Here is a 23,717-nt window from a genome sequence, read left to right as displayed (position 1 = left end):
AAAATTAAAAGTTTACTTCTATGCAAATTTTCGAATAACCGCTTTTTTTTTGCCATTCATACTCATTTCTTCATACTTTGCATTAAAAACCACTAAGGTCCAAATGTTGCCTAAAAAGAGCAAATATCACTCTGAAATTTTATTATATAATTAAATACACATTCAATATTCATAATATTTTCAAAATCTCTACAGTGGATACTATATCTATCGTTTTTTTTGTTAAAGGATCAACACGCTTAGCCTCTATTTAGAGGCTTGTCAGCAGATGGGATAAAGGGGATATGAAAGGAGGTACTAGTTATGAACAATACACAACAACACCCAGAGCCATTGAGAAAAAAATATTTCTTTGCATTTTTTTCTTGCAACGGGCAGGAATCCAACCCGCAACGCCAGTTTCACAGTTAGCCGTCTAACCAACTGCGCCACGGCGCCGGTTATTTCATTAAAAGATATAAAAACTACAGTTTAACCATGATCTTCAGTTTAAACACTCTTCCAAAAAAATGTTAGTTTGTGGCATTTGAGATATTCCGTCTAAACTTAGGTCTTAAATAAGGAAATATCACATGCTCTGAATACTGATAAAAACATGCGAAATGGATTTAAAAAAACTAATTGTATTTTTTCAATCAATATGAATATTGTGGAGAAATGTTTTCATACATAACTTTTAGACAAATAATTGACCTTGAAAATTATAAAGTCAAGATTCGTGACGATATTATATTTAAATTTAAACGGTAACAAACAAAGTTCAAATTTTATCCGAATCGTTACGTATTAGGGGCGTGGCCAATGCAAACGACTGTTTTCGTTAGAATTTAAAATTTAAAAATATTTTTAATGCTTCTAATAACACAAAAAAAAAATTTCAACCGACAGTATTTCATAGACCCTTATTAATTTAAAATTGTAAAAAAATGTGATTTTTCTTTATTGTAGCCATTGTAGCGAATTTTCTAAAATTAGTTGTAAAAAAGAAAGATAAAATATTCTACTAAATGTTATTAAATATTTGTAAATAACCACTTACCGACTTTTCAATATCTACCGGTATTGAGACGTATCTGTCTCTTCGTCAGGACACCAATTAAACCAACATACAAACCAACATGCAAAACCCTGTACATCTTCATATTACACTGTACATCTTCATATTCTATACTCAATATTCTATTTTACCTTCACAACATAATTTTTCTAATCATTTTTTCTGCTAAACCTTTTGTCGTGCAACTGGTCTTAACGGTTTTCAATTTTAAGGCATTTTTTTAAACTATCAGTTTGTAAGTTTGTATGATAAGAAATCTTTTAATTAAGAAGAAGTTTCAAATAAAATTTATCCTACATTCATTCAGACAATTCTTTTGTGAAAATTATTAGTTGGGAGTAGTTTAAATTTAAATTTCATTCTTTTAATACCTTTTTATGGTCTGCAGCATAGCACAGTAAAAGTTTTCGTAGCCCGAAGCGACCAGATTTCAGTTTTCTGAACAAGTTAAAACAAAAAGAAACATGTAATGGCTATTACATGAAAGAAGTAGATATGGCTAACAACCGTTTAAATGTTATTACATTTCCTAGCTTTGTACTAATTGAAATAGCTTCTTAATGGGCCGTCGTAAAAACATGTATTTGCGAACATCATTATACTGTTTACCGCCATTTTATCATAAAAGAAAAAGGAGCTATCACATTTTTTCTAGAGAATTGTTAAAAACATTTTTTTATTGAAGAAATGTGTGTAAAGTAGCCACTTAAACCAGCCAATGACAGGTCTTAAGCCCTGTAACTGCCTAAACTTCCAAATTCCCTCCTTTTAAATATTCTTTATCACTGTTGTAGTTTGTTAATGCTTATAAAAATATTTTTTTTCGGAAAGAGTTTATAAAGCAACAATATTTCGAGTATGTTTGAATGCTTGCAGACAGACTAGATTTCTTCTCTTGGGAGTTATTCATATATAAATTTGTGGCAACTGGGAGGAAAAACATTTTTGAGAGAGTAATATGGAAGTCTAGGCATTTACAGGGCTTATGATCTGTTACTGGCTGGTTTAAGTGGCCACTTCACACACTGTGTAATATTCACCATGATAAAGGTTTCCGCTCTATTATTCACAAAAGTCAACAGATGGAATGAAAAAATTGAGGAAATGCGGATGTTCAGAACATAGGCAGAATGTTCAAACATAGGCCACTTCAACTAGCCAGCGATAAGTCATAAGCCCCATAAATGCCTATAATTCCATATTCTCTTTTCAAAAATGTTTTCCTTCAAACAAATTGCTGCAACAAATTTAAACAGGTTATAAAAAATCTAGTACCCCTCAACTTAATTTTTCTTTTTTGGCATCATTCGCAATTTGCACTTCAAATGCAGACATCTAGACAATTTTCGTAATATGAAAGTTAAGGCAATCAGTCTTACGCTTCAAGTGCTAGTTCAGGAACATTGAAGTGTTGCAGTGTATAACCACCTCTTCAACCAATAATTGTACGTCCATCCTGTCAGGAATCGAACCTAGCATCTAAGAAAATGGTGGACGCGTGCCAACCATTTAATATCAAGGCCGACTTACCTCCATTCAATTTCGTTTTTCAGGATTTTTACCTGAGAGAAGTCATCGAGTTGAAAACAGGATTCTTGTTCTATTTCACACACGAAATTGTATTTTTAACTATCTCGACACGGAATAAAATGTAAAAAATTCGTTCTATAAAAAACAAAAAAGAATAATTTTTTTTGGGCTAAAACATAATTTATAAAAAAATTCATACCTTTAAAATGATATTGTACTTTTTCTTTTATCGATTTAAGTCTTCGGAAAAATATTTTTAGTTTTATAGCCAGAGACTGCAGCGAGATATTGCATAGATTTATATACTTTTAAGCGTGTTATCCAGGTGTACTTTAAAATATATGTATGTTTATTTTTTTTTAAAAACATTGTTTTTTTTATTATGTACGTGCTTCCACTTTCATTGTGTTGTATCCCAACTTAAGACGGGGTCTTTAGGAGTAATAAAATAAAAATAAGAACAATAAAGTAAAAATAATACAAATTATATGAACTTTAATGAACATACAGGATTATTTGAATGCATCATTCAAGTGATGATGATGAAAATCACAACAATAAAGAATTTTACTGATTTTAAATCAAAAAATAATGAAATCTGGATGTTCAAACGTTGGCAGAAAAGTCAATATTACATTTTATATAAATTGAACTAACTAATGACAGTTACGCCCTTTATACGCATTAAATATATTTTTTCTCAAAAATGTTCTCCATTTCTGTTAAAATATCTATACATGATTGGTTAACCCTCCATTAATTCTTCAAAATGGTTGGAACGTGAATGCATATGATTCTACAACAAGGTATTAAGTTCAGGCTTTGCCAACAAAGAATTTTAAAGATTTTATCGAGCACAGGCTATTTGAAAAGTGCTACCATAGAGTCGAAGGATATTTGCAAGACAAGGCAGCTTTGCAATGGACTAGTGTTTATTTAATTTATTTAAGTTTGTTAAGTTAACAACACTAATTGTTGAACTATATTACATTAATTTAATTCGTTGATGTTAATAAGTAATTCAATGAATCCTAAGAAAAGAATGTACAAAAAAACACTTAAAACATTCAAATATTCATCAACAATGATAAGGTACATCAAATTCATTCTCATATAAAAAATAGATTAGTTATTTTGCAGCATGACAAATTCGTACCATCAGAGAATAAAGGGTTGAGCAAAGGATGAGGTATTTTAAAATACTGGTATTAAAAAAAATGGATAAAGCTATAACATATATTTTTAAATAAATTTAAGTTTTTCATAATAGGGATATAAAAATATTCGTATAACTTATATTGCAAAATACGACTCCATTATTTATAAATATTCGAGAGATGAAGAACATTTAAGAGAAGGTAATATAGAAGTCTAGGCCTCTACAGGGCTTATGATCTGTCAATGGCTGGTTTAAGTGGCCACTTTACACACTGTGTAACATTCACCATTCTGCCTATATTTGAACATCCATATTCCTTCAATTCTTTCATCTGTTGATGTTTGTTAAGTTAAAGAGCTGAAACCTTTATTTATGCGGGTGAGCTGAACCTTTATTTATGTTCTATATTACCTTCTCTTCAATGTTATTCATCTCTGTTGTAATATGTTAATATAAACAGCTCCCCAGGGAGTTGAATCCAGTCCTTGTCTACAAAAAATTGGACAAACTCAAAATATTGTTGATATCAGAGAGACATTATATTCCTAGAGTCATGACATCATGAATTAAATTTAAAAAATTCGTAATTTAACGAAAACTTTGCAAATCAAGATTTTAACAAAGAGATTAAACCTTTATCGATCTTCAAACAATTCATTTTGCCGTGAAAATGTGTCATTTGGGACACAGGGATGTTTACGGCTTACAAAGAGCTAATAATAAGGCAGTATATGATAACAAAGTGAGAAAATCTGTTCTCGTGAGCCTTGTGTCCACTAGTTCACTAATGGCGCCTGGCTGACTAATTATGTTTGACTTGTGTCTGTTTATTCCCTACCACCCTGTTTGGTTACGGCAGATCCCCACAAAAACAGCCTAACACCAAAGGAAATTATACCCCGGCACAAAAAAACTGGGAGACAAGCAAATTTTTGAAAAAATCATCCCTCTTTCTGCACCCCGTGTCGTTTAGGGCACTGCATCGGTGAACTTATTTTGGCGTGGGTTATAATCTGTAACATGAAAGTAAGGTGATCAGTTTTACGCTTTAGGTGCCAGTCCAGGAACAACGAAACTTGCAGTTTAAAAAACTTAAAAATCAATACTTCGTCTGTGGGAATTAAACCCAGGATCTTAAGAATAGTAGGCGAACGCTTCAACCACTGTACAATGATGCAGACTTATCTCCAATCGAATTTTCTATTTAAGATTAAATCTGAGAGTTGCCATCGAGTCGAAAACACCAAGATACTGGTTCAATTGAGCATTGGACAGAGAATTTTTTTATTTTGTAGATACCCGTAACGAACATTAAGCGATACAAAAAAATGAGAAACGCGTTCTGTGTAAAAACATAAGAGATATAAAGGATTAGGTTGTTGAGGGTTGGAGCTCTTACCCCAGTTGGAGGTTAACAAAAGACACGAGGTTACTGTATAATGCGTATTTATTACATGGCGAATAAGATGAAGCATAGCATGACGATGATGGGTGGAAGAGACTGTACTTGAACTACATGCTGGACTTTGTAAGGAAGTAATAAGAAAACGGACGCAGCAAACTCTGGTGACAACTATCATCAAGAGGAGGCGATACATCTGGGCCATGCACTCCGGATGCCTCGTTAGAGCCTCTACCACGCTTACCTACTTTACTAAGTATCGGGTTCTCGACGTCCTGGACGTCCGCTGCTGACTGTTTGTCGGCAGTTTATGCCAGAACTATGGGACGCGAACCTAACTTGGGAGGCAGCACAGGAGCTGGCAGCTGATAAAAATGCACGGAGGCTCTATGTGGACACCATATGCTCCAACTAGGGAGTGGACATGAAATGATGATGATGAAAACAATCAAACAATGTAAAAATGTAATGTTACTTAATTTTTTCAACTTGAATCCTTAAAATTTATTCATAAATTAGCCACTGATGTAATTGTAGACGAATAACTTAAACTTGAAAAAAAGTGTAGTAAACATGGACACAATACGATAATATCAGAACAATATCATATGCGACTTTCTAAGACGAGACAAGGACAGTCGAGACTTACAAACCAGGGACTGAAAGTTTACAATAAACTACCAGACAAAACTAAACAAAAGACTCAAACAACCTTTACAAAAGATGATTAAAAATATCATCGTTTAAAGTAGAGCATGAATTTAAAAAGCAAAAATATTTTGTTAAATGTATATTATCTGTATGGGTTTATAAATAAATATTGTCGATCTGAGCTTGGTGCATAGATTGTGTAAAGAACACCTCGTCTTTGGGCAGTTTCCAGAGAAAAACAGCTGGAGACGGCGACGAGTGTAAAAGTTTCCTGGAAGCTGCCAGGATGCTTAGTGGAAACGTACCTAGAATATGCTCGCTCAAATTAACTGTAATATTCTTGTCCTAATATGAGGACTGATATTGTATTTTATGCAGTGGGATATTTAAGAACCAATATCGTATAGCGCGCCTGCTTCTTTTCTCGTGTGTGAAGATGACCTTACAGACAAATGGTATTTAAGAAGCAAGCGGTTCTTTGTTACTAGAAGTTTTTGTCACATAATCGATAGTTGGTTTTCAGTACAATTTTTACAAATTTTCTTATTACCTTTTAGATTACCGTACTTCTATATTACCTTTTCTTAAATGTTCTTTATCTCTGTTGTAATATGTTAATATAAACAGCTCCCCAGGGAGTTGAATCCAGTCCTTGTCTACAAAAAATTGGACAAACTCAAAATGGTGAATGTTACACAGTGTGTAAAGTGGCCACTTAAACCAGCCATTGAGCTCTTTAACTTCACAAACATCAACAGATGAAAGAATCGAAGGAATATAGATGTTCAAATATAGGCAGAATGGTGAATGTTACACAGTGTGTAAAGTGGCCACTTAAACCAACCATTGACAGGTCATAAGCCCTGTAGATGCCTAGACATCTATATTACCTTTTCTTAAATGTTCTTCATCTCTGTTGTAATATGTTAATATTACTCTAAATTAAAGTGGTTTATACAAATTTATAAACACATAAGCGTAAAACGTATATAGCTACTTACATACAACACAGTTTAATTAACGCAGACAAAACTATTTTTTTAGGAATAGTAGTACTTTATACGTTTGATAACAGTTTGTTTTTACAAGTATTTTGTTGTATTAAAGTTTAAATTTAAATTTATTCGTTACTATTGCACATAAGTCACCTCCATTTTTCACTACACCGAGTAGATTATTATTTTCTATTGTATGTATTTGTTCTCATTTTTAAATTATGTAAATATTTTTTTATGTAGGCATGAAGTATTAATATTTTTAATATTAACAATCATTACTTTTATAAAATACACTGCGTTCTAGATTTATGTAAAATCGGTCGTGTGTTGGGTTGGGACAAAATTCAATAAGTGAAAAAATCTTTTTTATTTGTAGCAATATCTTTTTCATTTATACCAATCTTTACTGGGTTGTTTTGTTAATTAGTTTAAATTGCTCAGTAAATGGTTTAGTCCTTTCTACTCTCATTCCAATAACTGGACTGCGCCGCGACTAAATCTTTAGAAGAGCGGCGTAAATTGGGACATATAATACCATTATGGTGTAGGGAGGACATGCCCCGTTTAGTTACATTTTCAATTTCTCCCCTTTGTCTCTGTGGCGAAACGCAAATACAAATCGTGGTCGCTTAGTCGAGTTTAAAGTTCAGAGTTCTTACAAATTTCAAACATCGAAATAACATTTGAAGAGAAAACTCGATGGAACGCCGGATTCGGGGATTTGTCGAAAGTTATACATTTTGATCGGGGCTTAATTTTAACAATTGAGCGCAGGTTCCACATAGGCGCACCGAACCATTAAAAGTCGGCACAAATCTGCCAACTTACCGACTTTTGAGTAAGCGTAGCAACAGGGAGGTACTTCAAGTTTAACTTACAACATACAAAGAAGAAAAAAAAACACTAAGGTTGTAGCTGTAGACTAGGGAAATATCATGTAATAATTATACTTTCCGCGTTTTTTTTTATATTGCAATTACCAAATGTGTTTCGACACAGAGACAAAGAAATAAAGTCGATAGACATATATTTTTTTATATTTTTTATCGTTAATAAAACATATTAAATTAAATTCCCGTGGGGCTGAAATTCCTCGTTCGATATTGTATGTCCGAAGACCGCGATTTTTAATTTTTATTATTAATAATACATATAATACAAAAATTACATATTATACTCCCAGGAGTTATGAGAAACTCATTTGGGACCGTACATAAGAAAAAACATTTTTTGGACAATACAAAATATCATACGAATTAATACATCCGAAATAAAAAGAAAACAATATTGTATAAGAAACATAAAACACCATCTTAAATAAACTACATAAATAATTAATCACTATCAAAAAGATTTAAAAAATATTTTTTAATTGCGACATTTCTGGATTTTTTGTTCAGTTTTTCGTGTCTTAGCTCATCAGGCAGTTTATTATATTCGGAATGGTCAATATTTTTTTTTCAAGGACCTACTGCCAAATTTTGTTGAGCAAAACTTATACACATGAAGATTCCCTGAATAACGCGCATTGTAATTATGAATATTATGACCAAATGTGTATTTTAAATTTGAGTGAGCAGAAAAGTTGATGATATTTAAAATAACAATAATTGATAATAATAATTTCTACTGTGAATAAATAATATGGAAGTCTCGGCATATGGCCTATCGTTTAATATAATATCGGCGGGAGATGGTGAGCGGTTTAATAAATGAGTATTTGTATTATTAATATTTAAAGCACTAACTTTGTAGTCGAACATTTTACTAAATTTTATAAAATATTTGTGTTTAACTACTTACCATCCTAAACCTACATATTAAACTTGTAAACCCTAAACCTGATCTGGTCTGATCCTCTCAACAATCCGTGCGCGTCATCCATTTCTTAATAGCGATTTTATGGTGATGGACAAAAAATATTATTTAATTATCATTCGCTCAGTTAGCTACAGTTTAAAGCAAAATAGCGAGCCATAGGTACTTAGGTCAAAAGTTGCAAGCGCAAACCGAAACCATCCGCTTCACGTTTGTTTAAACTAAAAACAAAACCGAAAATTCGGAACGCTTTTGTTCAATGCAATAGCTAAAGGGTATGTTTGGCTACAACAGTTTAGAGTCTAGAAATATTGTATATTTGGCATGGCTTTAATGAGTGAAAAAAGACAAAAAAAATCTTTCCGTTATGTTGTGACCCAACTCAACACAGTGCTCTTGGCCTCATAGAGTCGGGGATGTGTTATTATTTTTTGGTAAATATGAATCAATAAAAATATATAAATTAACTAGCTAACCCTATAGACGTTGTCCTGCCCGAACGATGGCTTGCCTTGGAAAAAGACTTTTTATTGTTAAGTTGGTATCTAAGTACTTGTTTGTGATTAAATTCCGAAATTAAAAATTGATTATATTCAAATATTAATTTTAAGTAGGTACTTGTTAATGATTGAATTCCAAAACGTAAAATATTTTTTTTTTTCATATATGGCATTCTTTTTGCAAACGTCAAACTCCGATTTTCTCACCAACACAGGGGTGTTATTATGTGGGAATACGATTTTTTAAAATGTGTTGAATTAAAAATTATTTTTGTTTTACCTAAAATCCAGTTAAAGGAAATAAATGGATAGAAATTATAAGGAATTAAAGGAAAGAATCTGATTGAGATCCACAAAAAACAAATGTTGTTTGTAAACATTTAAAAACAAAACTTTTTGGTACACAAAAAAACTACATCTTTCCATTTTTTTGCAAATGCATTCTCCTCGAATGCAACCCTGGTAGATCGATGAATAAAACATTTATGCTCCTAACTTCTGTTTTACATATTCGATTGACTATCTACGAACACGCATAGTGCAAAGATCTATATTTCTCTGAAAACCGCACGTAAATCAGTTAAACCGTTCAGGTGGAGTACGGTGACATCACACGTACATAGGAATTATATATATAATAATAAATAAATAAAACCTATGAAAAATACGCAGTTTTCAGAAAACAAGCTTATTCAGTTTTAGGGTCTTCTGGAAATTCTGAGTTATGACTCTTTTTTTATCAGATGTGCGACATATTATTAGATTACTTCAGGTATTTCTGTTTTTGTTTAAATTAAGATTTTTATTTGGTTTTCGATTGAATACGTTTTGTTACTAAAATCATTTAATTAAAACTTTTATTCTATCGGTTGGTTAGGAAAAATTGCTATTTGGCAATAAGCCTACTAAAGTAAAATTTACATTATGTACTAAAGGGTTAAGGGTAAGGCTTATATAAATAAAATCTCTCTCAACAGATATTCCACCTTCCATACAAAGTACCGTAAAACATAATAATTATTATTAAAAGGAAAGGTCTTCAATCAATCAGATTGGCTCAAAATCTACCGGTCCGCTGGGCAGAGTAATTTTTTTTCTCAAAACCCTAAAAATTGTTCGCATGTGAAAAGATCAAAACGAATTAGAAAATAATCAGGTTAAATCATTCGTGAAATTTGGAAAAAAGACCCTTAAGATTCGCTTAAGGGCTACAAGTTTTGCAACGACCGAGGTGGAAAAACCGTATCAAGTTTGATTGATTTCATTTGAATGAACGTATGAAAATAGGTGGAGGCTAAAAAAGCAATTGTATATTCTACCCGGTTCGAATTCCACTTAGATAATCTTATTTATTAGAATCCTTTTTGGATTACATTGATGAAATTTTGTATTCTGTAACTTCAGAAATACAAAATACCATAGTGGAGAACTACGATATTTAATTTGTTTGTCAATAATTCAAGTCGAACTTGTGGTGTAGTGGTCAGCGCGTTTGCCAATCATGCAAGAGGTCTCGGGTTCGATTCCTGACATGAAATATTTATTTAAAAAATGTGTTTTTACACTAGAATATTTCCTAGTCCCTGGACTGGCACCCGGGGCGTAAGACTGATCATCTTACTTTCACGTAACAAAAATGATCATGAAACGCTGCGATTGGTGTACTAATAAAGGGTCCTATGCACCATTAGGTGCAGAAAGGGAATGATGATGAGTTTCGATAATATTTTATTTTTTTACCTGCTTTAAAATGGTCTTCATCTCTGTTATAATATATTAAAATTAATAGCTCCCTAAGAGATTAAATCCAGTCATTGTTTACAAAATTTGGAGAAGATGAAAATATTGTGGAATAAAAGATTTGAGAAGGAAACTCCTTGACGATTTTCCGAATGTTTGAGTTTGCTGTTTCCCAGATTAATGTGCCATATATTTAAAAAATAATATTCATATGTTTCCGATCCTATTTAATATTTGTGGTGATTTACTCGTATGTCTGTGTTAGCTAATTACTCGTCTCAACTTACCCTAGGACATTCATATGGAGATGAGACTTATGTCTCAAAAAATGTGTTATAATATTTTCGTATGTAAATAAATAAATTATTGATTAATCAAAAGATTTGTGTGATTTCTAGAAACCACCTGCCCTTTCCAGAAACTATTCATGAAGACTAGTGTTTTTCTCCAGTTTCACAGACTTATTTTTATTTATTTGTTTATATTGGTAACTTATTAACTAACTAAGTAAGAAAAAAACATATTTCTTTAATCAAACTGCAAAAATTACAAGACATTTCAATTTCAAAGAATTTCTTTAACAACATTAATGTCAATGTATGATCTATCAAATGCATATTATGTTCAGTAATGCCAGTGAAATAATACGGTATTAGTTCCAAATTGAGGCCAATGACGCAGCCACAACTTCCAGATCCTGCTTCAAAAAGAAGAACATTTTAAAACAAAAAAAAAACAACTGCATTAAACCCCTTCACATCTTGGAAACATCAAAGAAATTTACCCAATACAAAACGCACTCAAACAATGAAAGAAAAACAAAACACATGAGTCCCTACATAAAATTTTCAGGAGAATACTGGCAATACTTGTATTCTGCCATTATTATGGCGTCTGGTAGAATATTTTGCGTATTCTTCAATCTTCAGACTACACAGGCTCAGAAGCGAGTATGGAGAAATTGATATTATTTCGATTTTCATTGTCAGTTTATAGAGTAATGTGGAAGTTCAGTGGTTTTTAAAAAAATATATTTGTTAATATACTGTTAAACTAAGTAAATATTTTTTTTTTAATTTTTATATATCGTATTATCGGCGCTACGATTTTTCAAAGTTTTGTATTTCTGAAATAACTCCGCGTGTAACGTCAGAGGTTCATTTTCGCTTAAGCTAGGGTTTCCTAGGACAGCGGTGCCCGTATTTTAACGGCCGTAGTGAACGGTGATGCGGTGGATAACCATCGTAACGGTGACTAGAGTGTGGTTTCCTAGAAAAACGGTGTTATCAACACCATTTAACACCGTTTCACTAGGAAACCACTCTCTAGTCGACGTTGCGACGGCTGTCTACCGCATCACCGTTTACTACGGCCGTTAAAATACGGGCACCGCTGTCCTAGGAAACCCTAGCTTTATTCTCATTCAGTTCTTTCCATTGGTCCAGAAGCGACAAGCATACCGGAAATCTTCCATAGCTCTCAGATCATAGGTCGATTCACATGAACCAGTGACGTCATTTAAAGTAGTGCGTTTTTATCAAAATATTTTTTATTATTTTTTCTGTACATTTTCAAGAAACTTTGCCTTACAATTTAATGCTCTAATTTTTACCCCGCGTAAGATAATATTTTTTGTATCCAATTTCCCGTAGGGCTGAAGTTCCTCATTATTATTACGGCGATAAAATCAAAATACCTAATTACATTAATCGAATGCTGTAAAAATCACCCTGACTTTTTATATATTGCTTACTTACACTTAAAAAGTATCTACTAAAAAAAACAAAGGCATTTACTCATGTACCTATCTACTTTTATGCAGTGTTTTATCTTAACTTATGTACAGCGACGCTGGAATGAAAAGTTACCAAGCGAAATGAAGCAACTTTACAAAGGTACCAATTAAAGATTTATTTTAATCAAGAAACGGGTGTAAAAATTTCGCACAATAATAACAATTGTCTTCGTTTAGACAATTTAGAAATAAATTAAGACCTTAATTATAAACTGTAAATAATAAATATCCAATTTGATTTAACTTTGAGGCCTCGTTTAAAAATATTACATTTATGATTCATATTTTCCTCTCCCCTTCTTTCATTATTTTGTTTCTTTCTTACGATATTTTATAATATAAAAAGCAACGAGAGTTAAACAAAACTCAAAAATTTAAGTGGTTTGTCCAAATTTATAAATTAATACAGTTTAAAATGTCATACCACAAAGTGAAAAATGTTTTTGATATTGAAAATGTGTATTATTTTACCTACCTTCTTTATTATTGTTATGCCGACTTTATTATTTTATTTGTCTTAACTAAATAAAGTCCCGTGGAGATAGGAATTGTTTTTCAATACGTAAATAGGTCCATAATTTGTTGATAAATAAACTTAAAAAATAATTATGAATAAGTTAATAAAATGTTGTGAAAGCAATGATAGCTTAAAATCACACTGCACTGGTGATGTTCAATAAATCGGTATCTACGAATTAACATCCTGGGGCATCGCGATAATTCGACTTCTCATACAAGCAGACCCAGACTTCGGAAGTTGGGTAGGTATCATCAGAACGTTGGAATCAAATTGCAGAACTAGATCACTGCACAAGTGCACACCTCCACAAACTTCTACTCAAGTTAGTTCGTGAGCAAATGTTTGTTACACCTTCGCTAATGAACTAAGACCGCGAACTTGGGGACTAGATCCCTGGGTTTGCAGTATGTGCACATTGAACCACGTTGCTATATTATTATTGTATTTTTCTGAATATTTTATAGGCTATTGTATTTTATAATTATTGTATAAAAACACTCGACGAATGGAACTTACTAGTTTGGGAGCATTTCGTTAATTTATTTGCGGTTCAATGAACTTTTTTCAAAAAAATAACAGCAGTTTATAAGATATGATAACTGTAGTGATATTTTTTTTTTCAACCATAAACATAAAAAAAGTGAACAAAATTTTCGATGAAAAAGAAAGTAAATCTAAACACATCTCAAAAGAAACAATTGACCTTACATTTAAGAAAAAAATATTGAATGTGTTTTGTATTGATTATGTCTCGTTTATATTTAGGGGTTCAACTTTTATACAACTTTTATATTATTTTCAAACAATTTTTTTTGTATTTAATTTATTTTTTAATAACGTATACATTGTTTATTTAATCTTCATTTTACAACATTTCCTTTAAAGAAAAAATAACTAGCTGACAATCCGGTTTTCGTGGTTAAGTGGGTTCTTTTATCTGTTTATCATGTAACTACATAAATAAATACATATTTTGAGGAAAACGTGACATTTGTAACGAATTAAAATATATACCCATACAAAAAAGGCTAAATTAAACAAAATAACAGTTACGAAGAAGGTTTGTAGAAACCTTAAATAATTCATAATGAAATTTTTTTTTAATGTAAGAAAGAAATCGATATGTTGGAATCACTAATGAGTACCTAATAAATATATGAATAAAAGTAAAGAAAAAAAAATAAATGGACGTTTTACAAAAGGTATGCATTTAGATAAAAACATTAAAAACTTTTTTTTTAGAAAAAAAAACTGAAAATATAATATGTTATATATCTAAGAAAATATAATATATAAACCGCTTTACAACAATTTTGTCATCGGGTGCTTTTTCGTTTAAAAGCAATTATAATTGTTATTATGGATAACTTATGTAGCGCCATTTTCATAATATTATACCTCAAGGGTGCTTCACAAAGTGTACGTATATTGTTGAGAAATGTTAATAATTACCAAATGTTTAAATAATAAATATATATGAGTTAGTATTAGGACATTCACATATAATGTTTTTACTATTTTAAGACTAAATAATTTAATGTTTTTAAAGTGATTATGTAAAGATATTAATTAAATTTAAACTTTTTGAATTTGTAAATTATACTAAACAATTTACTTTGTATACAAAAAACCTAAAAGCACAAGGTGCACAATAAAAAATAAAAATAAAAAGGTTGATATTTATTTATTTATTATATTATATACGCCCAGGGGTCTTTTACGTGACAGTACAAAATTTAAGCGTTTCATGGCATAATAATTAAATGTGTAGGTGTAATAAATGTGTATCTAATAAAGATAAATTATTATTATTACTATTATAATTACTATTTTATTTAAGTATAGAAGTTTTGCTTCCTTCACAAATAAAGATAAAATATCACATAAATGTAGGCAGGTACACAATTAAATATTTTTGAGAATTTTTTAAAGCTATAGGCAAAAAAAGTACACAGTAGGAATTATTTAAGTGTAGGTAAGTAAAATACGAAAATTAATTGTGAATTTAATGGCATTTATAAAAAATGTTTTTAAATTGTTTTGATTTTACCGTTGTAAGCAATTTTAATCTATAAACTGACGATAGAAAACTAGTCATATACATTTCCCTATATTCGTTTCCAAGCCGGTGTAGTCCAATCATTGGAGGATTAAAAAAATAATTATGTCTACCAGATGACACAACAAAGATAAACTGCAATGTGGTATATATATTTAGTACTTTGAAACATTATAGTCTCGTTTAATCAGCGAATCAATATAAATTAGTACATAAAGATTTATTTTCCAATCAATAACGCACATTATTGAACTCATTGTAAATATAAAAAGGCTGTATAATAATTTATTTATTTTTATTTGGGAAAAAAACAACAGTTTTCCACATATATTGTATATGTAAAATAAGAATATATATAAACGAAAGTTGTGAAAACAGTTGATATAAATTTTCCACAGTGATGTAAGCTATTGATTAAGTACATTATCGGCATCAAAATAAAAGCAATTTAACTATTAAGAAATGTTAGGCAATTAAAAGTTGCAAATAAAATAAAAATATATATATTTATTTACAGTTGTAAAAATAAAGTAAAAAGAAATAAAATCAATTTAAATTTAAAGAATAAGAAAAGAAAAAAAAAGAGAAATAATGTATTTTATAATATTTTTTATACGTACGTATTTTTTTTTTGAATCAAGACAACTTGTAAAATCATTTAGCAACGTATTAAACATTTTTGGTACAATGTGCTCTTAGAGCGTGTCCAGAAAGGGCGAATTCGCTGCGAATTCGTCTGCGTTACTGGGACTCTAAAATTAATAAGTGATAGAATCTTAGGGCAATCTATCATGATATTCAAAGTTTTATACATAAAAATTACATAAAATAAGTGTGTAAAATCAATTTCAGTAATAATTAAGATTAAATTTAGTGAAAGATAAGAATAAAGATGGAGTTAAAGAAATAGAATTGAGTTAAACATAAGAAACTACTTTTTTTTTGTTTTTAAAAAAAAGAAAAGAGAAAATAAGAAAATATAAGATGTAATAAAATAAACTAAAATTAATTCATATACACAAAAATAAAGATTAGGCATTTGATTAAAGACACATAGTAATAATTTGTTCATAATCATTTGCTCTATCATGATGAATGCCGATGTTAACTTTTTTTCTATTTTGTCTTAACATACTTGCAAGAGGGTTAAAATGTGCCATATTGTTTGTAAAAATTGGAAGGTAAAATATATCAGGTGATCTCAGACGCCTACTGGGAACGTACAACGACACATTTTCAACACAAAACACTGAATCAACATTATTGTGAATTATATTATACAAGTACATAAAAATATTTATAATTTGTCTCCCAGTTTCTAACTTTTCAATTTTAAAATACTCCAAGCGCTCTTCAAAACACTGAAGTATTCTGCCCATGTTACACTTTAATGACAAAGAACGATTATTAAAAAGTTTGTTTTTGCATATATATGTGAATGTATTATGTTTCTAAATAATATTGTCTCCTTTATATGTATTCAAAGAAATGTTTTAAAAATGAATGAGTACGTATTTTTACGTATTACTACGTATTTTTTTACTCACTTCTGTTCAATGTACTTCATAGTCCTAATGCTCCTAAATACCTGCGTGAAAAATTTCAACGCTTATCAGTTCATGGTTAACCTCTTCGTTCTGATTCTCAAGGCACTCTCTTAATACCCATCCACAATTTTTCTATCTTCTCTAACTCATATAGTGTTCGTGCGGCTCGACTGTGGAATCATCTACCATCCACCTCAAAGATGTTACTACATTATCTCTGTTTAAATCACGTCTGAAGAAACATCTCCTTTCTCTTCCTTAATCTCTCCTCCTTTCTTTTGTCCTCTTTCCTTTTTTTCCTTTTTCCCATTGTGTAATAGTTATGATTTATGGTAATTTATAAACAAATACGTTTTTTTCTATTTTTATATATCTTTAGCTTTTTAATCTTTTTTTTCTATTGAATATGTTCTGTAACTTAAATTATAAAAATAAAACTTTTATTTTATTTGTTGGTTGGAAGAAATTGCCATTTGGCAATAAGCCCGCGAATGAACAAATAATATAATGTACAAAAAGTTAAATAAATAAAATATTTTTTAAGTCGGAAAATTTCTTATTAATAAAAACAGGTTTTGGAACCGATTTCACGGGTATTGATTTCAAGGCTTTGCTTGAAATGGCTTTATTGAAAATAAGGTTCTTTCCTCGCGCTGTGCCGTCGTGAAATATGCAAATGAAGAGAAATAAGATTCTCCTGACAAAGCTGTACTGAACAAATAGATTTTGTATCGGTGTCAGAGAAAATTGGATCAATTAGCAGCTTGAAACTCTGATATTTCGTTAAATTCCGACCGAGCGCAAAGAAAATTTCTAGGAATATCTACAATACGTACATCTCTACAAGTATACTGTTATTTCTCATCTTATTTGTTTTGTGGGAGAATTTCCCAAGAAAATTCAGCTTCTTTGTATTGTTTGTGGAAATCCGAGTTCGGTAAATTTCTGGATTGACATAATACCGTCACAGTTAAAAAAAACATTTTAAATAATAGAATTTGCTATCAATTAAAATTATGGAGAAATACTAAGGTATAATATTAATCTAAATTTGTCGCAACAGGGAATATGGAACCCACATGATAAATGTTTCAGCTCTTTTACCCATATTTTCTGAACCCACATTATATAACTAAAGTTTTTTTACCAAACAAAACTCAACAGATGAAAGAGTTGAAAAAACAAAGGCAGATTGGTGAATGTTACGCAGTGTGTAAAGTGGCTACTTTAACCTACCAATTACAGGAGGTAAGCCCTTTAATGCCCGTACTCCCATATTTCGTCCTCGAAAATGTTTTCCTTCTCTGTTGCAACAAATTTAGATCGAAATAACTCCCTAGAGAGGAAATCCAGGCTGTTTACAAACTTTTAGACATACTCAAAACACCATTTATAATATAAATGTTAATTCTATGTAATAAGGTGTTAACATAAACTGTGTCCGTTTTATTTTAAATTTAAAAATGACTACCAAATGTTTGACAAAACTGTCACAGTAATAATATTATGTTATTCGAAATAAACATTTCTGATCTACAAGATGTTGTGTTTGGTTTTATGTTACACGCGTTATTTTGTTTGATTACAAGCCTTCAAAACGGAATATAAAGTAGACGAAAGCGAGCATCTTCGACAAACCTTTCTGTTTACGTCCAATCAAGGAAATAAAGCCGCGGAAGCTGTTTGCAATAGTTGCGCACTGTACGGTGAATATGTTATGGATCATTGACGACTTTTTTATTATATATATAATAACTAGCGGAACCGACAGACGTTGTCCTGCTCAAACGTTGGCTCGCCTGCTATTACCTTGGAAAAATACTTTTCATTGAAAAGTAGGTACCTAGGTACTTGTTTATGGCTTAATTCCAAAATATAATATACATAATTTACAAATATATAATTTTTTTTGCAAAATTCAAGCTCAGCTCTTCTCACCAACAGGGGTGCACTAAATTCATGAATACGATTTTCAAAAATGTATTGAACGGCAGTTAATATTACTTGAGGATTACCAAAAATCCAGCAAAAATAAATAAATTGGAAGAAATCATAAGGAAAGAATCTGATTGGGATCCATAAAAAGCTAATGTTGCTTGTAAAAACAAAAAAACAACATCCTTCCTTTTTTTTGTACATGCATTTTTGTCGAATGTAACCCTTGTAGGTTAAAGAAAAAAAATATATACTTCCAACTTTTTTTTTAAACTTTTTTTTTTTGCAATGGGTAATGTCGGGGGCTCCATAAAAATGGAGCCCCCGACATAACCCATTATCGAAATGAATAATTACAATAAGTTAAAACCAGAAAATATTGCTTCTTCAAAAATTGTTGATGTTGATTCTTGGAAAACTTTATATATCAGGCCAATTTTTATTTATTTTGAATTTTGAATAATTAATAAATTTCTTATATATGCTCCAATAATAACAATGTGCGTGTATTTGATTTAAAAGTTGTTAAACACATATTTCTTAACCTTTTGTTCATATTTTAATAATTTTTTTTCTTCTTAAATGTATTTTCTTATTTTATAATATGTTTTTAATGCCATATACAAAAAGATATAATGCCTTATTTATAAATGTGAGTCTGATGTCTGTCCTTTCTCTGGTATTGTGATCATGTTCATGTTGGTTTTGATTATTTTTAAATCTAGTGGTAAGTAAAATGTCAAAAACTACAGACCGGTATCAATGCTATTTATTGTTTTAAAATATTTTAATATATTTAAACAAAAAAAATAAAATTTTAAAGGTTGATTTACGACATAATTTTTTACCTGCCAAATCTACTACAACTTATCTGTTTTATTAAACTGTTTTATTATTATGCTTTGGAACACTTTCACACTGAAATTTTTGAAAGCTTACGATAAAGTAAATAAAACAATTTTTCTAGGTAAATTTCAAGCTTTTGGTATAAGAGATCCTTTATGATCATTCTTCAGGGCTTACCTAAGTGGAAAAAAATGGTTGATTCAAATTAACATATTTTTTGTCATCTCTAATCACTTTTACTTCTGAAGTACCTAAAGGAGCCCACCTTGCTCCATAATTATTTAATATTTCTACACATAGTATTATAAATGTTTTTTTAAACACAAATTTTCGTTTTCGGCTGATGTTCATCGATGAATTATCGAATCTCCCAATGATTGCCTTCATTTTCTACGTAATATTGATAGTTAATCCGTGCGACATCAATTTTTTTATATTTCAAATTGACAAATGTAAAGAAATTTCTTTCTTCCGACCAAAAAACCCATACAATAACTACAAACAAAAAAATATTTCTCATTCAACGGTTTCATCAATACAGTATCTTGGCATGACTTTAGATAGTAAACTCTCATATCGTAAACACAATGATAATATTGTTAACAAATCTCTCAAACTTCTAGATTTTATCAATAAAATAACGATCGACTTCAAAAATATTAATAGCATCATAACTTTTTACTGCTCACTAGTCTGACCCCATCTAGAATATGCTTCTTATATGGTCTCAATTTTAAGGACTCATATTTACCATATCGAGTTTGTCCAAAATTCGATCGTATGATGTCCATCGATCTTATGATACAAGAAGGTTAGATTGCCTTACCTTCTTGTATCATACGATCGAGAAACGCTGAATTTGATTAATTAATTCAGTTACCTATGCACAATTGGTTGAAAATAATGGATTGATGATAATTATGAATATTGTTTCGTAAAGTCATTGTATTTTTATAATTTGAATGATTAACTGCAGGTTTACATGGTTTTTAAATCCATGTGGGAATAATTTCGTCTCGTAGAAAAGTTGTTGGTGTATTTTCAACCACGATTGAGGTTCTGGGTATGATTTCTGACAGGGTAGATGTGAAATATTGGCTTTAAAGGTGGTTGTACATCGGAAACGTAAGACTGATCATCTTACCTTCCGTGTACTATACTGATACCATGCTCTATGCATCAATGGACTGGGAAATAAATATGGTTTTTTTTATTCTTTTACCAAAGGCTCAAATTTAATCCATCAAGCTTTCAGATGGGGTTAAATAGACAACCTTAGAAATTCTAATAAAAATGAGAATCCATTTTAAATCCTATAAAAACCACTCCTACTTTCAAACTTCGTAATTATTTCTAATGATAAAATATAAGTACGAGTATTTTATTAAAAACGGGATGGGAATGTTGAAAAATGTATATTGATTCTCGTGATTGTCCGATTTCACCCTGGATGTCAGCATAACCCTATTTGATGGTACTTGGTTTGCATGTCGAGAGTTTAAGCAAATAGCCTCCACTTTGTGTGGTAATTTGCAGCTTAATACCATTGGCGTATTATTTTGACAAAGGATCAGTAAACATTCTCATCAAAATAATGATAGTGAAAATTGTCTTAGCATGCACTCGCAAAGCTCGAAAAGCACTCTAATAATTTATGTGTTTATTTATTAACGCCCATAGGGCTTTAACATCATGGTTTCCACAAATAATATGCATATATATATGTATATACATAGTTTTCAGGGCCAGACAGCGAAACTTCAGAAGAACGTTCCTCAAGCTGAACTTAAAAAAAATATTAACTAATTCTTTCCGAAAATTCTTCCAATTTATACAAAATTATCCACGCCGACATCCTCCGATCTGAAACGAAACGTTTAATCTCAAAATTATACATTTTTCTTACCGTTAGAAATTCATTCAAAAACAATCTCAGATAACAAATCCCAACTCCATGGAACCAAAGTCCTATGTTGATGTGACGAATATACGTATAACACATTAACAACAAACAAATCACCATATATACTATACAGAACAAAAATACCATGAAAAATACACGGCAGATCAACATATAAAAGGTTAAATAGTAAAAAAGTGTTTTGTAATTTAGAAATTATTCCGCCCGTGACGTAACAAGTTCTCGTCGGTGAGTTCTGCTGATTGGTGAGTAGGCTTTCTGAAAATCGGAAATCTATTACAATATTCTGTCTTTGGTTGATTTGGAAAAATTTGTAACGTAGTTCAAAGTAGTTATTTTTATTATTTTCTTTAACTTTGCCGTACAATTAAATGCTAGCATAAGAGAAAAAAAATAAATCCAATTTTCCGCAACACCGAACTTCCTTATAAGGATGGTTTGATAAAAAATATTTTCTGTATAGCTAATTTTTTGTAGAAAAGTTTTATTAAACAAAAAATAATGCAATTTCTTCAAAAATCAATTATTTCAGTTATTTTTAATTATCATTGAAACATTGCAGTGTAAAATAATCGCCCTTCAAATCAATATTTCTCGTCCACCCTGCCAAGACGCGCCGACTTCTCCAATACGAGGCAAACTTATCTCCACTCGATTTCGTTTTTCAGATTTTTTAGCTAAGAGTAGTCATCGAGTCAAAAACGCTCGTCCGAGTTCTGGATCTATTTCACACGCAGAATGGTATTCTTCATCCGCCCAAAAACAGAATCATGAGAAAAATATAAATATCCGGTTTCTTAAAAACCCGCGATATTTTTTTAGTGTGGTCAGTTTTATCACCGTAAAAAAAATGTGCAAATAATATTTTGTCCGGCAAATATGTCTCATGAATGCAGAATATCATGAATCTCAGAGGTTGATTTAGTCCTAATAAAATATTTGAAGAGGGTTGTTTCACCATTTAAATGTTTGACAACCCTTACAGTGGGACTTGACGCGTCTTGTGTTCGCAATTAATTCGTGTTTGTTCAAGAAGCTCTCATTAATTCAGTTGTCATTCGCTTCGGAGATTGGAGGCCTCAGAACCAGAAAGCTGTACGCGAAACTATGAAGACAGGCCTTAGGAAAACGAAAACTATAGTCAAAATTATCATCTTTCCAACGTGATGTCATGTGTTGATTCCGTTTTATTAAAAGGTGATTCTTAATAAAAATATGAAAATTATTATTCATCAATATAATTTTTAATTGAAAAATGCAATTTTTACGTTTATTTTCAATGGAAATTTTACAAAACTTGGTTTGCGGAAACTTTACACTATATTGATTGTAACAAAGACCATAACAATATAATTTAAGAGTTTTTTTACAAAATGGTATACAATACAAAAAATAATTTATCTTATTTTTAAATAAATAATGTAAATGTCTAGACTTCCATATTCTCTCCTCAAAAATGTTTTCGCTCTTTGTTGCAATAAATTTCTGTTTTATTTTATTTTGCATAAGACCAAAATTGTCTTTGAGTTTTTGAGTTCAATATGCATAAATGTTCCTGAATGTATTTCCTGGGTGCAAAACTAATAGCATGATTCTAAAAAAAAAAAATATGCGACTCTCAAAGCTAAAATGAAATATGCAACCTTTTTTTTTATTTTTTTTTTTTATTGTACTTACATGAAATTAATTTACGGTAAACAAAATCTAGATCATAAAAATTTCTCGGCGCGTTTGTAGTAAAATAAAAAACAAAAATAATATAATTAAAAAAAAATATATTTAGAATGAAATTAGAAAAAAAGAGAGAAAATAGTTGAATACTCGTACATTACACTTTGAGTAGTGATTGATAGGGAAGACTAAATCAACTGTTTCTTTGCTCCAGACAAGTATTATAATGCCGTTTTAAGAAAAATGGCAGTTTTTTGAAAAAAATTAGTCAAATATGTGGTAATGTTCTAGAATAATTTTTTAACCATTTGATATGCATATAGCAATTTATTTAGAGCAATGAGAAGTAATAAAAATATTTCAGTACGAAAAACGGTATGATGTTTTTTAATTTTTTAAGCAATAACACAATATTTAAAGATCCATAGGCAAAAAACTTAGTGAAGATATGACAAACACAAGTTTAATGCTTAGGAACAATTGAAATACTATCTATGTTTTACTTATGATTATTTACAGTTTTTTTTAATTAACACAATGTTGATAAATACTTGTCTTTATGCTTCAT

This window comes from Micrasema longulum, unplaced genomic scaffold, assembly GCF_059751315.1.
Source record: "Micrasema longulum isolate JH-2025_06_02 unplaced genomic scaffold, ASM5975131v1 h1tg000260l, whole genome shotgun sequence".
Lineage (NCBI taxonomy): Eukaryota > Metazoa > Arthropoda > Insecta > Trichoptera > Brachycentridae > Micrasema > Micrasema longulum.
Note: the sequence above shows the minus strand (reverse complement) of the source record.